Source organism: Trichomycterus rosablanca, chromosome 2 (assembly GCF_030014385.1).
Source record: "Trichomycterus rosablanca isolate fTriRos1 chromosome 2, fTriRos1.hap1, whole genome shotgun sequence".
Taxonomy (NCBI): domain Eukaryota; kingdom Metazoa; phylum Chordata; class Actinopteri; order Siluriformes; family Trichomycteridae; genus Trichomycterus; species Trichomycterus rosablanca.
The window spans coordinates 52,934,098-52,948,623 of record NC_085989.1 but is presented as its reverse complement, the minus strand read 5'-3'; the positions used below and the strand labels follow the sequence as shown (position 1 = coordinate 52,948,623).

General features: G+C 40.1%; 2 pseudogenes; one reads left to right on the top strand and one right to left on the bottom strand.

Moving 5' to 3' along the window:
- Positions 1-14,526, top strand: part of LOC134334891 (uncharacterized) — a 759,100-nt pseudogene that overhangs the window by 464,993 nt on the left and 279,581 nt on the right.
- Positions 1-14,526, bottom strand: part of LOC134300421 (uncharacterized) — a 331,197-nt pseudogene that overhangs the window by 279,090 nt on the left and 37,581 nt on the right.

The window sequence follows — 14,526 nt, the reverse complement described above, 5'->3', positions numbered from 1 at the left end:
AGTTCGAGCTACTTAAATCATCAAAGTCATTTATTATCATTATTATCAATTATAATGTAGTTAACTGAATAGTAATAAACACATTAATAACTATTTTACTTACAGATTCACTTCAGTACAAACGTGTTGCTTCTTCTTCTTCTTCTTCTTCTTCTTGTTTGAACTGAGCTGGTTGATCTACAGCGTTTAGGTTTATTCTCCCTCTACTGGACGGAAGTGAAACATCAGCACCACATTCATTCAATAACGACTCGAACCGCAGTTCATTAGCAATCTAGGCAATACATTCATTTTAATTGATTCAATCCTTGATCCAAAACCAATCAAATTAATAAGATTACATCTTGTAATGTCCTCCTTAATTCTTCTTTCGTTTATAGGCTGATAGTTATATTCTGGGTTCAGTGGTAGCCTACTGGATAGAGCTTTGGACTATCAACCTGGAAGATTGGGGGTTCAAATCCAGGCTCTGCTATGCAGCCACTGTTGGGTCCTTGAGCAAGGCCCATAACCCGGTCTGCTCCAGGGACACTGTAAGGTGGCTGACCCTGTGCTCTGACCCCAACTTCCAAACAAGCTGGGATATGAGAAGAAATAATTTCATTGTACTGATATGTATATGTGACAAATAAAGTATATCTTCTTCTTCTGAGAGTTTTGTAAGGTCTTTTGGAATGTTAATACCTAAGTATTTAAAATATTCTGTATGCCATGTCAAGGATTATCTACTTTTAATCACTCCTGGTGGGTTATAGTTGAATGAAAGAGTTTTATTTACATTAATCTTATAACCAGATAGTCGATATATTGTTCAAATGTCTGCATCAGATGGGGTAATGAGTGAGTTGGTTGCTCTAGGAAAATTAAAATGTCATCGGCGTAACAGGCCAGTTTGAGCGTAATCAGGGTAATTGGACATGACTAGACTGGGGGATACAAATTGGGCATATAATTATGCATATAATACGCTGTTATTTAATCACTTTATTTTCACACAGCGAACAACAATGTAAGCATTCATGGTTTGGGTATAAACTATAACAATGCATGGCTACTTTTGGAGTATTTCCTGGCATACAGAACCATAAGACAAAAGAGGAAAAAAAGACGTTCATATTGAACAATCCTTGACACTGTGCTTAAGTTACCTGGCTAATTCAGAATTCATGCTTTCAAAATATTTTGATCTAATATTGTGCATTAATAAAGCATTAAAACACAGATATGATCATTTCATAGATCTATTAAGAAAATCTTTTAATACTGTAATGTGCAGAAACATGATGGGGAAATACTGTTCTAAATTACCATTAAAATACCTATAAATACCTGAAACAGTGAAGTTAGCAGACATTATCTTTACTTTGTAAAACAAGTTTTATAAAACGGATAGTTCCGGTCCTAAAATCTGATTGGCTGAGCCGCGTTCAAAGCCGTTGTAAAATCCCCGATAAACGCACACCTAGGACCACCTCACATCATTCCATATTAATACGCCACTGAATAGAGAAAGTTAATGTTATTTTCGCCTTCATGTTGCCATGTCTTTTTTCTCACACAGTATAAGAGGGGGAGGAGGAGGAGATATGTGGTTTTGATGGACAGGTCTAGCAGCCAATGGAGATACTCATTACAGAGATTGTGTGATTTTATTCATCTTTTTATTGATTATTTTGATATTCGCTGCTATACACAGACAGAGATTAATACCCACAATCAACACGTTTAAAAAAGTAAAAACCGCTAAAGTGTTTTAATCAGACAGCAACAATAATTAATTTTTTTCTGTTAGACTGTGCTGGCGGGCCACAAGTAATGCAAAGGGCAGTGATAGCTCAGTGATTAAGGTACTGGACTAGTAATCAAAAGGTTGCCGGTTCAAGCCCCACCATCGCAGGGTTGCCACTGTTGGACCCCTGAGCAAGATCCTTAACCCTCAATTGCTCAAAAATTGTGTTCAGTCATAACTGTAGGTCGCTTTGGATAAAAGTGTCTGCTAAATGCTGAAAATGTAAATTTAAGGCAAGGCAAGGCAAGTTTATTTGTATAGCACCTTTCATACACAGTGGCAATTCAAAGTGCTTTACATAAGGAAGCCGTGGGCCGTATTAAATCATTTACATTTTCAGCATTTAGCAGACGCTTTTATCCAAAGCGACTTACACAATGAGCAATTGAGGGTTAAGGGCCTTGCTCAGGGACCCAACAGTGGCAACTTGGCAGTGGTGGGGCTTGAACCAGCAACCTTTTGATTGCTAGTCCAATACCTTAACCACTAGGCTGCAACTGCCCTAGATTTTGTAGCATAAGCTTGTTTTTGTTTTTTTTGCCTTACAGCCTTTAAGCCCATAGCGGTAAATCCTATCCAGGCCAGACTTTGGATATGTCTGCTTTAAGGTATCCTACAGAAAGGGTGGTGAGATCTCTCCATTGTCATTGATTTCCAAATATCTCTCTGTTAATTTGTGTTTTGAAACAAGGGTCATTGAGTAGCCTTGTATTAAGTTTCCAAGTATTATTTCTTGGTTGCAACTCAAAATTAACATATAAATATATTGGTGGTCACATCTATTGATCCTATTCCACAAGAATCTATATTGTCTTTATCTTTTTCAAATGTTATAAAATAGTCTATCCTTGTGTAAAGGGAATGTGGAGCAGAATAATGAGTATAATCGCTTCTGGTAGGAAATAGATTTCTCCACATGTCAAGCAATTCAGCTACTATAAACAGTGTGTTTGTTTTCTTATGTAGTGATTTTAGGCCACGTTTTTTTTTCCACCCAGAAGAGTCCAACCCTGGTTGCATTCGTACATTTAGGTCTTCCCCACATATTAAGAACCCTTCTGTTTCTGTTACCATAGTATTTGTAATCTTCTGGAAGAAACCCCAATCACTTTCTGGGGGTGCATATATATATTTAACAGAGTAACTGGGTGTCCCTCTATTTTCCCCCGTACTAAAATAAATCCGCCCTCTACATCTCTTATTTCAAATATCTTTTCGAAGCGTATCTTATTTGAAATGAGGATAGCAACCCCTCTCCTATGCCCTGATTTATATGAAGAGAAGAACAAATAAGTAAAGCCTGTCTTCTTTAGTTTCTCATGCTCTTTGTTGTTTGAGTAAGATTCTTGTAGGTATACTACATGGGCTTGTTCCTTCTTCATTTTAGATATGATTCTACAGCGTTTAATTGGATTTAGCAACCCATTCACATTAAAAGAAATAAACTTTACTTTATCCCTGGCCATATGTGTTCATACTCCGGTAACCTATAATCACAGACATAAAGCTTATTAATTAATTCACTCCCTGAACAAACAAATTCAAGTAAACAACAAACATCAAACATGAACAACGATGTGGTTCCAAGGTTGGGGTCTTCAACATACGACCCTGTACTAAGCTAGAAAGAATATCTAGCTGTGAGGGAAGGTCTCTCCAACCCACTGTGGCATCCAAAAAAAAGAAAAACCGACAAGTCTCTGTCCACCAGTCACAGAAAATTTCAGTGTGTGTTTACATTTACATTTTCAGCATTTAGCAGACGCTTTTATTCAAAGCGACTTACACAATGAGCAATTGAGGGTTAAGGGCCTTGCTCAGGGACCCAACAGTAGCAACTTGGTGGTGGTGGGGCTTGAACCGGCAACCTTCTGTTTACTAATCCAGTACCTTAACCACTGAGCTATCACTGGCCCACACTGGTGTGTTCCTCCCGTGTATATTTTACTGTCATTAAGGGAAACAATAGTAAAAAATGTATACTGAACTGAAGAATCACAGCGCATTATATATTTCCAAGTAAGGAAAATAGCGTCTTTTAAATAATGTTCCATTTAGCTTATATACATTTCTAAGGTTAATCCAACCTTATTACTCTCCTGAACGAGGCAGGGGCTGTCTTCTAAACGCGTCTCTCTCGGATATTTTGTCCTCGTTCTTCGCATGCTCGCTGCTGTTTCCTCCCTCCCACCGTCTCCCACATTGAGCGAGAGAACTGTTCAGCCAGGGACTCTTTTGATGTGGTCACGTTGATAGGGAAGCCTCTGTCTCTCATATCTTTAGTCTCCTCCTCCACTGTGTGGTACAGCTGTGTCTCATCCTCGTAGAGCACACGTAGTTTAGCAGGGAGCGGTGTTTGGTAGCGGATTTTTCGTTGCAGAGTATTCTTTACGTTTCTGTAGTACTGCTGGAGGGTAGACCTGATCAAAATATATTGGCGTCCCGTTCAAATTCACCCTTTTCTGTCCCCATGCCTTGTGAAGAAGCTCTTCTTTAGTTTTGTACCTGAGAAATTGAATTATTATCGACCGTGGCTTGTCCTCGTTACTCTCGGGGGGTCTCGGGGTGAGTGCGCGGTGTGCTCTCTCAATATCCAGCTGAGTGATCGCTGGGAGCTCGAGCGTTTCCCGAAGTAACTTCTCTATAAATTCCACCATAATCGGCACTTCCGCTCCCTCTGGGACATTATATATCCATAAGTTCTCTCTCCGGGATCTCCCTTCCTGATCGATTAGTTTGTCCTCTTGTTTAGTCACTATTTTTATCAGCTTGCCTACTACCTGCTCCATATTTTGGTCATCTTAATTCGTGTCTCTGCTTCTGCTATTTTATGATTGATGAGAGCAAGCTCAGACTTAATATCCCATAACTGCTGTTTTGCGTCTTTGCGAAAGTCTCGTATTTTTTCTAGCACTCTTGCTAAACTTGCTGCTTCATGTGATTAAGCTTCTTCATCATGAGCATGGGTAGATGAGCTGTTTTCTGCATTTTCATCGCTTGCTGATTTTTCAGCGGTGCTTTTTTTGTTCATGTCCTTTTTTCCATTCCTGCCCCACTGAGTGTTAGGTTAGGTCGAGTATAGGTTAATTTAGATGGTTTGATGGGGCGAGTTCTTTGGTTTTCGGGGGAGCTAGTATTCTAGGCTGCCATTCGGGTAGACGACGTTACCGGACGCGCCGTATCTTAATATTTCAATGTTATTTTGACTCAGGAACAAGTGAGGCAATCCCAGAATTCATTGTGCCATCTCGTGTCTCACAGAAAAATAAGCATGGCTGACGGTGTGGACAAAGGAATGGGTTTATTTTCAAACGGAAATAAATGATTATTGATTTTTTAACTTGTATAAACTTGTATCGAGGGGAGATGATCTATTGACGTTAGCGTGCTGTGCTGCCTCAATCCATTGGTTTTAATAGCAAGATGCTAAATGCTAAATGTAAAACCCGATGGAATCGCTGTGTAAGTATTGCGTTCGAATAACCTGACCTGGTTTTCGAACACAACCACAGTGTTAAAAGCACAATAACACCTCAAACACTCTATAACTTGGTATCCTCTGTGGTGTTTCTCTTCATTGTGAACACGCTGGTGATTTTCTGTGTCAGTCTTCTTATTTTTTTAGCCAAAACATGTAAAACACGTGATCCCTTCACAAGTCAGTCTACTGGTGTTAATTAAAACTCTTTCCACACAATTAGCACTGATGCAGTTTCTCTCCAGTGTGAATGCGCTGGTGTTGTTTGAGAACATTCTGACGATTAAAACTCTTTCCACACTGTGAGCACTGATACGGTTTTTCTCCAGTGTGAATGCGCTGGTGACTTTGGAGATCACTCTGTTGAATAAAACTCTTCCCACACTGTGAGCACTGATAGGGTTTATTTCCAGTGTGAATGCGGTGGTGTATTTGGAGATAACTCTGTTGATTAAAACTCTTCCCACACTGTGAGCACTGATACGGTTTTTCTCCAGTGTGAATGCGCTGGTGTCTTCGGAGATCACTCTGTTGATTAAAACTCTTCCCACACTGTGAGCACTGATAGGGTTTCTTTCCAGTGTGAATGCGCTGGTGTATTTGGAGATAACTCTGTTGATTAAAACTCTTCCCACACTGTAAGCACTGATAGGGTTTCTTTCCAGTGTGAATGTGCTGGTGTATTTGGAGATAACCCTGTTGATTAAAACTCTTCCCACACTGTGAGCACTGATACGGATTCTCTCCAGTGTGAATGCGCTGGTGTATTTTAAGAGCACTCAGAGAACTAAAGCTCTTCCCACACTGTGAGCACTGATACGGTTTCTCTCCAGTGTGAATGCGCTGGTGTAAATTAAGAGTAATCTTTTGATTAAAACTCTTCCCACACTGTGAGCACTGATACGGTTTCTCTCCAGTGTGAATGCGCTGGTGTATTTTAAGAGCTCTCAGAGAACTAAAACTCTTCCCACACTGTGAGCACTGAAACGGTTTTTCTCCAGTGTGAATGCGCTGGTGTATATTAAGAGCACTGGGAGAACTAAAGCTCTTCCCACACTGTGAGCACTGATACGGTTTCTTTCCAGTGTGAATGCGCTGGTGTAGTTTAAGATCACTTGGATAACTAAAGCTCTTCCCACACTGTGAGCACGGATACGGTTTCTCTCCAGTGTGAATGCGCTGGTGTTTTTTAAGAGCACTGGGAGAACTAAAGCTCTTCCCACACTGTGAGCACTGATACGGTTTCTCTCCAGTGTGAATGCGCTGGTGTATTTTAAGAGCACTGGGATAACTAAAGCTCTTCCCACACTGTGAGCAGACGTTCCTTCTGTTCTGTTCTCTGGTGAGAGAGCTGTTAATGCTGACAGCACCAGAGGACGTCTGCTGATCACTGGAGCTTCTGATGGGCGTCAGATCCTCATGTTCAGTCTTAATCTTCACCAGGGTCTCATATTTGACACTGTGGGGGGTCTTGATGTGTTTGTGGAGATGATTTTGGGTTGTACAGGAATGTGGACTCGAGGAGCAGCAGAAATCCTTGTTCAATCCTGAAGAAGAAAAACACAAGCTGCTCTTGTAACACAATCAATTACAAACATCACAATAAACACAGAGCAGATCAAATGATTTTCAAAGCTAAAAGTGAAGAGGAGCAAAGACACGGTACTGAGTGAGTATAGAGTGAGATAAAGAGTAAATAACCTCAGCACTTTTACTTTCAATATAGCAACAGAACATATTCACTCTTTTACACGCCTCAGTTATTTACTGGATTATATTATTAATATTATAAATATCATTATTATTATTATCATTACTGATGATAGAAACATTCTAACAGATGAACCATTAATAAATAAAACAGGTTTCATTGCTCAAGATTTGAATCATTCTTACTGAGATCATCTTCATCTTCAGGTTCCTCCTTCTTCTGAGGCAGGACACCTCCAAGTGATTGGTACAATGAGGAGAGGTGTCTATCAGAGGTGATGAGTTCCAGAGGGATTAATGATACTTCACCTGAAATCACATCAACATGTGAAGAAAGCTCAACAACTGGGACTAGTGTAGGGAGGCGTGTTGTTGTTGTTGTTGTTTTAATGATATAATAAATCTTAGTTCCATTAAAAACTTGAGTCCAGACTGGAGTGAAGCAGCACTTCTCCACAGGACAGAACCATACAGGACAGATTCTGATCCACTATCCACTAATTACTGACCCCAGTACTGACCATCCTGTTCTGTACCACACTGTCTGGTGGAAAAGTGCTAAATTGTTCCATATGTACTTACAGCAGAAATCTTCATCTTCAGATCCTTCATCTTCTAGATCCATGGGGGCGATGTGTCCCACTTCTGCTGACTGCATTATTAAAGATCTAACATAAAGACACACACACACATGGATGAATGGATGGATAGATGGATGGATAGACAGACAGAGCAGCACATATTTACACATTTCAACAGCTCACAAAGTATTTACAGTGTATCACAAAAGTGAGTACACCCCTCACATTTCTGCAAATATTTTATTATATCTTTTCATGGGACAACACTATAGACATGAAACTTGGATATAACTTAGAGTAGTCAGTGTACAAGTTGTATAGCAGTGTAGATTTACTGTCTTCTGAAAATAACTCAACACACAGCCATTAATGTCTAAATGGCTGGCAACATAAGTGAGTACACCCCACAGTGAACATGTCCAAATTGTGCCCAAAGTGTCAATATTTTGTGTGACCACCATTATTATCCAGCACTGCCTTAACCCTCCTGGGCATGGAATTCACCAGAGCTGCACAGGTTGCTACTGGAATCCTCTTCCACTCCTCCATGATGACATCACGGAGCTGGGGGATGTTAGACACCTTGAACTCCTCCACCTTCCACTTGAGGATGCGCCACAGGTGCTCAATTGGGTTTAGTCCATCACCTTTACCTTCAGCTTCCTCAGCAAGGCAGTTGTCATCTTGGAGGTTGTGTTTGGGGTCGTTATTCTGTTGGAAAACTGCCATGAGGCCCAGTTTTCGAAGGGAGGGGATCATGCTCTGTTTCAGAATGTCACAGTACATGTTGGAATTCATGTTTCCCTCAATGAACTGCAGCTCCCCAGTGCCAGCAACACTTATGCAGCCCAAGACCATGATGCTACCACCACCATGCTTGACTGTAGGCAAGATACAGTTGTCTCGGTACTTCTCACCAGGGCGCCGCCACACATGCTGGACACCATCTGAGCCAAACAAGTTTATCTTGGTCTCGTCAGACCACAGGGCATTCCAGTAATCCATGTTCTTGGACTGCTTGTCTTCAGCAAACTGTTTGCGGGCTTTCTTGTGCGTCAGCTTCCTTTTGGGATGACGACCATGCAGACCGAGTTGATGCAGTGTGCGGCGTATGGTCTGAGCACTGACAGGCTGACCTCCCACGTCTTCAACCTCTGCAGCAATGCTGGCAGCACTCATGTGTCTATTTTTTAAAGCCAACCTCTAGATATGATGCCGAACACGTGGACTCAACTTCTTTGGTCGACCCTGGCGAAGCCTGTTCCGAGTGGAACCTGTCCTGGAAAACAGCTGTATGACCTTGGCCACCATGCTGTAGCTCAGTTTCAGGGTGTTAGCAATCTTCTTATAGCCCAGGCCATCTTTGTGGAGAGCAACAATTCTATTTCTCACATCCTCAGAGAGTTCTTTGCCATGAGGTGCCATGTTGAATATCCAGTGGCCAGTATGAGAGAATTGTACCCAAAACACCAAATTTAACAGCCCTGCTCCCTATTCACACCTGGGACCTTGACACATGACACCAGGGAGGGACAACGACACATTTGGGCACAATTTGGACATGTTCACTGTGGGGTGTACTCACTTATGTTGCCAGCTATTTAGACATTAATGGCTGTGTGTTCACTTATTTTCAGAAGACAGTAAATCTACACTGCTATACAAGCTGTACACTGACTACTCTAAATTATATCCAAGTTTCATGTCTATAGTGTTGTCCCATGAAAAGATATAATGAAATATTTGCAGAAATGTGAGAGGTGTACTCACTTTTGTGATACACTGTACATATAATTGCTGTCTGTTTTTATTCATGGATTCGAAAATGTGATGATCATACAACCCCTGGCAAAAATTATGGAATCACCAGTCTCTGAGGATGTTCCTTCAGTTGTTTAATTTTGTAGAAAAAAAGCAGATCACAGATATGACAAAAAACTAAAGGCATTTCAAATGGCAACTTTCTGGCTTTAAGAAACCATTTCTTGAAAGAAATCAAGAAAAATAATTGTGGTAGCCAGTAACAGTTAGATTTTTAGAACAAGCACAGGGAATAAATTATGGAATCACTCAATTCTGAGGAAAAAATTATGGAATCACCCTGCAAATTTTCATTACAAACACTAACACCTGCATCAGATTAAAGCTGCTCGTTAGTATGCAGGTAAAAAGGAGTGATCACACCTTGGAGAGCTGTTGCAACAAGTGGACTGACATGAATCATGGCTCCAACACCAGAGATGTCAATTGAAACAAAGGAGAGGATTATCAAACTCCTTAAAGAGGGTAAATCATCACGCAGTGTTGCACAAGATGTTGGTTGTTCACAGTCAGCTGTGTCTAAAACCTGGACCAAGTACAAACAACATGGGAAGGTGGTTAAAGGCAAGCATACTGGTAGACCAAGGAAGACATCAAAGCGTCAAGACAGAAAACTTAAAGCAATATGCCTTGAAAACAGAAAATGTACAACAAAACAAATGAGGAACAAATGGCAGGAAACTGGAGTCAACGTCTGTGACCGAACTGTAAGAAACCGCCTAAAGGAAATGGGATTTACATACAGAAAAGCTAAAAGAAAGCCATCACTAACACCTAAACAGAAAAAAACAAGGTTACAATGGGCTAAGGAAAGGCAATCGTGGACTGTGGATGACTGGATGAAAGTCATATTCAGTGATAAATCTCGAATCTGCATTGGGCAAGGTGATGATGCTGGAACTTTTGTTTGGTGCCGTTCCAATGAGATTTATGCAGACGACTGTCTGAAGAAAACATGCAAATTTCCACAGTCATTGATGATATGGGGCTGCATGTCAGGTAAAGGCACTGGGGAGATGGCTGTCTTTACATCTTCAATAAATGCACAGGTTTACATTGACATTTTGGACACTTTTCTTATCCAATCTATCGAAAGGATGTTTGGGGATGATGAAATCATTTTTTAAGATGATAATGCATCTTGCCATAGAGCAAAATCTGTGAAAACATTCCTTGAAGAAAGACACATATGGTCAATGTCATGGCCTGCAAACAGTCCGGATCTCAATCCAATTAAAAATCTGTGGTGGAAGTTAAAGAAAATGGTCCATGACAAGGCTCCAACCTGCAAAGCTGATCTGGCAACAGCAATCAGAGAAAGCTGGAGCCAGATTGATGAAGAGTACTGTTTGTCACTCATTAAGTCAATGCCTCAGAGACTGCAAGCAGTTATAAAAGCCAGAGGTGGTGCAACAAAGAACTAGTGATGTGTTGGAGTGTTATTTTGTTTGTCATGATTCCATAATTTTTTCCTCAGAATTGAGTGATTCCATAATTTATTCCCTGTGTTTGTTCTAAAAATCTAACTGTTACTGGCTACCACAATTATTTTTCTTGATTTCTTTTAGTGTTTCTTAAAGCCAGAAAGTTGCCATTTGAAATGCCTTTAGTTTTTTATCATGTCTGTGATCTGCTTTTTTTCTACAAAATTAAACAACTGAAGGAACATCCTCAGAGACTGGTGATTCCATAATTTTTGCCATGGGTTGTAGAAACAGAAACTGTACAGACACTGTAAGTCAGTAGAACGTTCTATAAACTTTACGTGACCTTGATAAATATTCTGTTACATGTTTAATGTTATATGAACGTTCTTTTAACAAAATTATAAAGGAGTACAGTGGGGCCAAAAAGTACTTAGAAAGATGAGAGAGGTCTGTAATTTTCATCATCATTGTCTTCAACTATGAGAGACAAAATGAGAAAAAAAAATCCAGGAAATCACATTGTAGGATTTTTAAAGAATTTATTTGTAAATTATGGTGGAAAATAAGTATTTGGTCAGTAACAAAAGTTCAACTCAATACTTTGTAACATAACCTTTGTTGGCAATGACAGAGGTCAAACGTTTCCTGTAAGTCTTCACCAGGTTTGCACACACTGTAGCTGGTATTTTGGCCCATTCCTCCATGCAGATCTCCTCTAGAGCAGTGATGTTTTGGGGCTGTCGCTGGGCAACAGACTTTCAACTCCCTTCACAAATCTTCTATAGGGTTGGGGACTGGAGACTGGCTAGGCTGGCTAGGACCTTGAAATGCTTCTTACGGAGCCACGTAAAAACGTCTTACGGTCTTGTATGTCTTCCATTTTCTTACAATTGCTCCCACAGTTGATTTATTCACACCAACCTGCTTGCCTATTGTAGATTCACTCTTCCCAGCCTGGTGCAGGTCTACAATTTTCTTCCTGGTGTCCTTCGACAGCTCTTTGGTCTTGGCCATGGTTGAGTTTGGAGTCTAACTGCTTGAGGCTGTGGACAGGTGTCTTTTATACAGATAACGAGGTCAAACAGGTGCCATTAATACAGGTAACAAGTGGAGGATAGAAGAGGTTCTTGCACACTATAATAATAATAATAGAATTTTATTTATAAGCGCCTTTCAGGATACACAAGGACACTTTACACATCAAAGAAATTAAAAGAGAACAACAGAAAAGGTATAAAACGAGTAATAAAACATAAGAAAGTAAATAGTACTACTGCAAATATATATATATAACTGAGAATAAAACACATTAAAAACAAGTATTCAATAAAACTAAGAATTATGGAAAGCAGTTCTAAAGAGATAAGTTTTTAATTGCTTCTTAAAAATTGGCAAGGAGGAACATGAGCGGAGATAAAGGGGGATGGTGTTCCATAACTTTGGGCCAACAACACTAAACGCTCTTTCACTATGTGTGCAATATTTTTTACTTAGTTGTAATTCTTTCTGTTTTTTCTTTCCTATCTTCATACTGCTGTAACAAATTAATTTCCCTAAGGGGATCAATAAAGTCTTATCTTATCTTATTTTATCTAAAGAGAAAGTTACAGGCCAGAAATCTTGCTTGTTTGTGGGTGACCAAATACTTATTTTCCACCATAATTTACAAATAAATTCTTTTTAAATCCTACAATGTGATTTCCTGGATTTTTTTCTTCATTTTGTCTCTCATAATTGAAGTGTACCTATGATGAAAATTACAGACCTCTCTCATCTTTCTAAGTAGGAGAACTTGCACAATCAGTGGCTGACTAAATACTTTTTGGCCCCACTGTATATATACAGTAGAGAAAATAATTATTTGATCCCCTGCTGATTTTGTAAGTTTACCCCCTTACAAAGACTTGAACAGTCTATAAGTTTTATGGAAGGTTTATTTTAACAGAGAGAGACAGAATATCAACAAAAAAATCCAGAAAAAAAAACATTAAATAAAGGTTATAAATTAATTAGTATTTGATTAAGTGAAATAAGTATTTGATCCCCTAGTAAAATGTGACTTAGTACTTAGTGGAGAAACCCTTGTTGGCAAACACAGAGGTCAGACGTTTCTTGTAGTTGGTCACCAGGTTTGTGCACATCTCAGGGGGATTTTGGTCCACTAGTCTTTACAGAATTCTGAAGGTTTCGAGGCTGTCGCTTGGAAACTCGAAGTTTGAGCTCCCTCCACAGATTTTCTAGGGGATTAAGGTCTGGAGACTGGCTAGGCCACTCTAGGATCTTAATGTGCTTCTTCTTAAGCCAGTCCTTTGTTGCCTTGGCCGTATGTTTTGGGTCATTGTCATGCTGGAAGACCCATCCACGACCCATCTTCAGTGTTCTGGCTGAGGTCAGGAGGTTCTCATTCAAGATTCTACGGTACATGGCCCCGTTCATCAGCCCCTCAATGCGATGAAGTCTTCCTGTACCCTTAGCGGAGAAACAGCCCCAGAATGTTTCCACCTCCATGTTTGACAGTGGGGATGGTGTTCTAGCATTCCTCTAAACACGGCGAGTGGAGAGCTCAATTTTGGTCTCATCTGACCATACCACATTCTCCCAAGCTTTCTCTGAATCATTCAGGTGTTCATTGGCAAACTTCAGACGGGCCTGTACATGAGCCTTCTTGAGCAAAGGGACTTTGCGGGCACTGCAGGATCTCAATCCATTACGGCGAAGTGTTACTAATGGTTTTCTTGGTGACTGTGCTCCCAGCTACCTTGAGATCATTGACAAGCTCCTCCCGTGTAATTCTGGGCTGACCTCACCTTTCTCAGAATCATTCTTACCCCATGAGTCAAATTCTTGCATGGAGCTCCAGAGCGAGGGCGATTGACTGTGATCTTTTATTTCTTCCATTTTCAAATTATCGTGCCAACAGTGGTCTCTTTCTCACCAAGCTTCTTGCTGATGGTCTTGTAGCCCATTCCAGCCTTGTGCAGGTCTACAATCTTGTCCCTGATGTCCTTTGATAGCTTTTTGGTCTTGCCCATGGAGGTCAAGAGATTTGAATGTAAGAAACTGATTCTGTGACCGGAGTCTTTTATACAGGAAAAGGACTCATTTGTGTGCCCCATGGGCACATAACCGGTCTGTGGGGGTTAAAATTCTTGCTGGTTGGTAGGATATCAAATACAATTTAATTAATAGCCATGGATTTTTTGTTGATATTCTGTCTCTCTGTTAAAATAAAATATATATATTAGGGCTGTCATGCGATTAAATTTTTTAATTTAAATTAATCGCGATTAAAGAGCCAAATTGTGTCACTAGGAGCTCATGGGCCCCAGTTCGGGAAAAAAAAAGTTGGGCCCCCTCAACAAATTGCACATGCTGTTGGCTGAACAGATTGAATTAAACGTCACTTAGAAGTTCATTTCTACGTTGGCCCGCTGAGTCAAAACACAATAACATTTACAAAACAAACAAAAGCTGACAACACAACAACAATAAGGAAAAACGCGAAATACAATAAGACAACACAACGACAATAAGGAAAAACGCGAATACAATAAGACAACACAACGACAATAAGGAAAAACGCGAATACAATAAGACAACACAACAACAATAAGGAAAAACGCGAATACAATAAGACAAGACAACAACAATAAGGAAAAACGCGAAATACAATAAAACAACACAACGACAATAAGGAACAACGCGAATACAATAAGACAA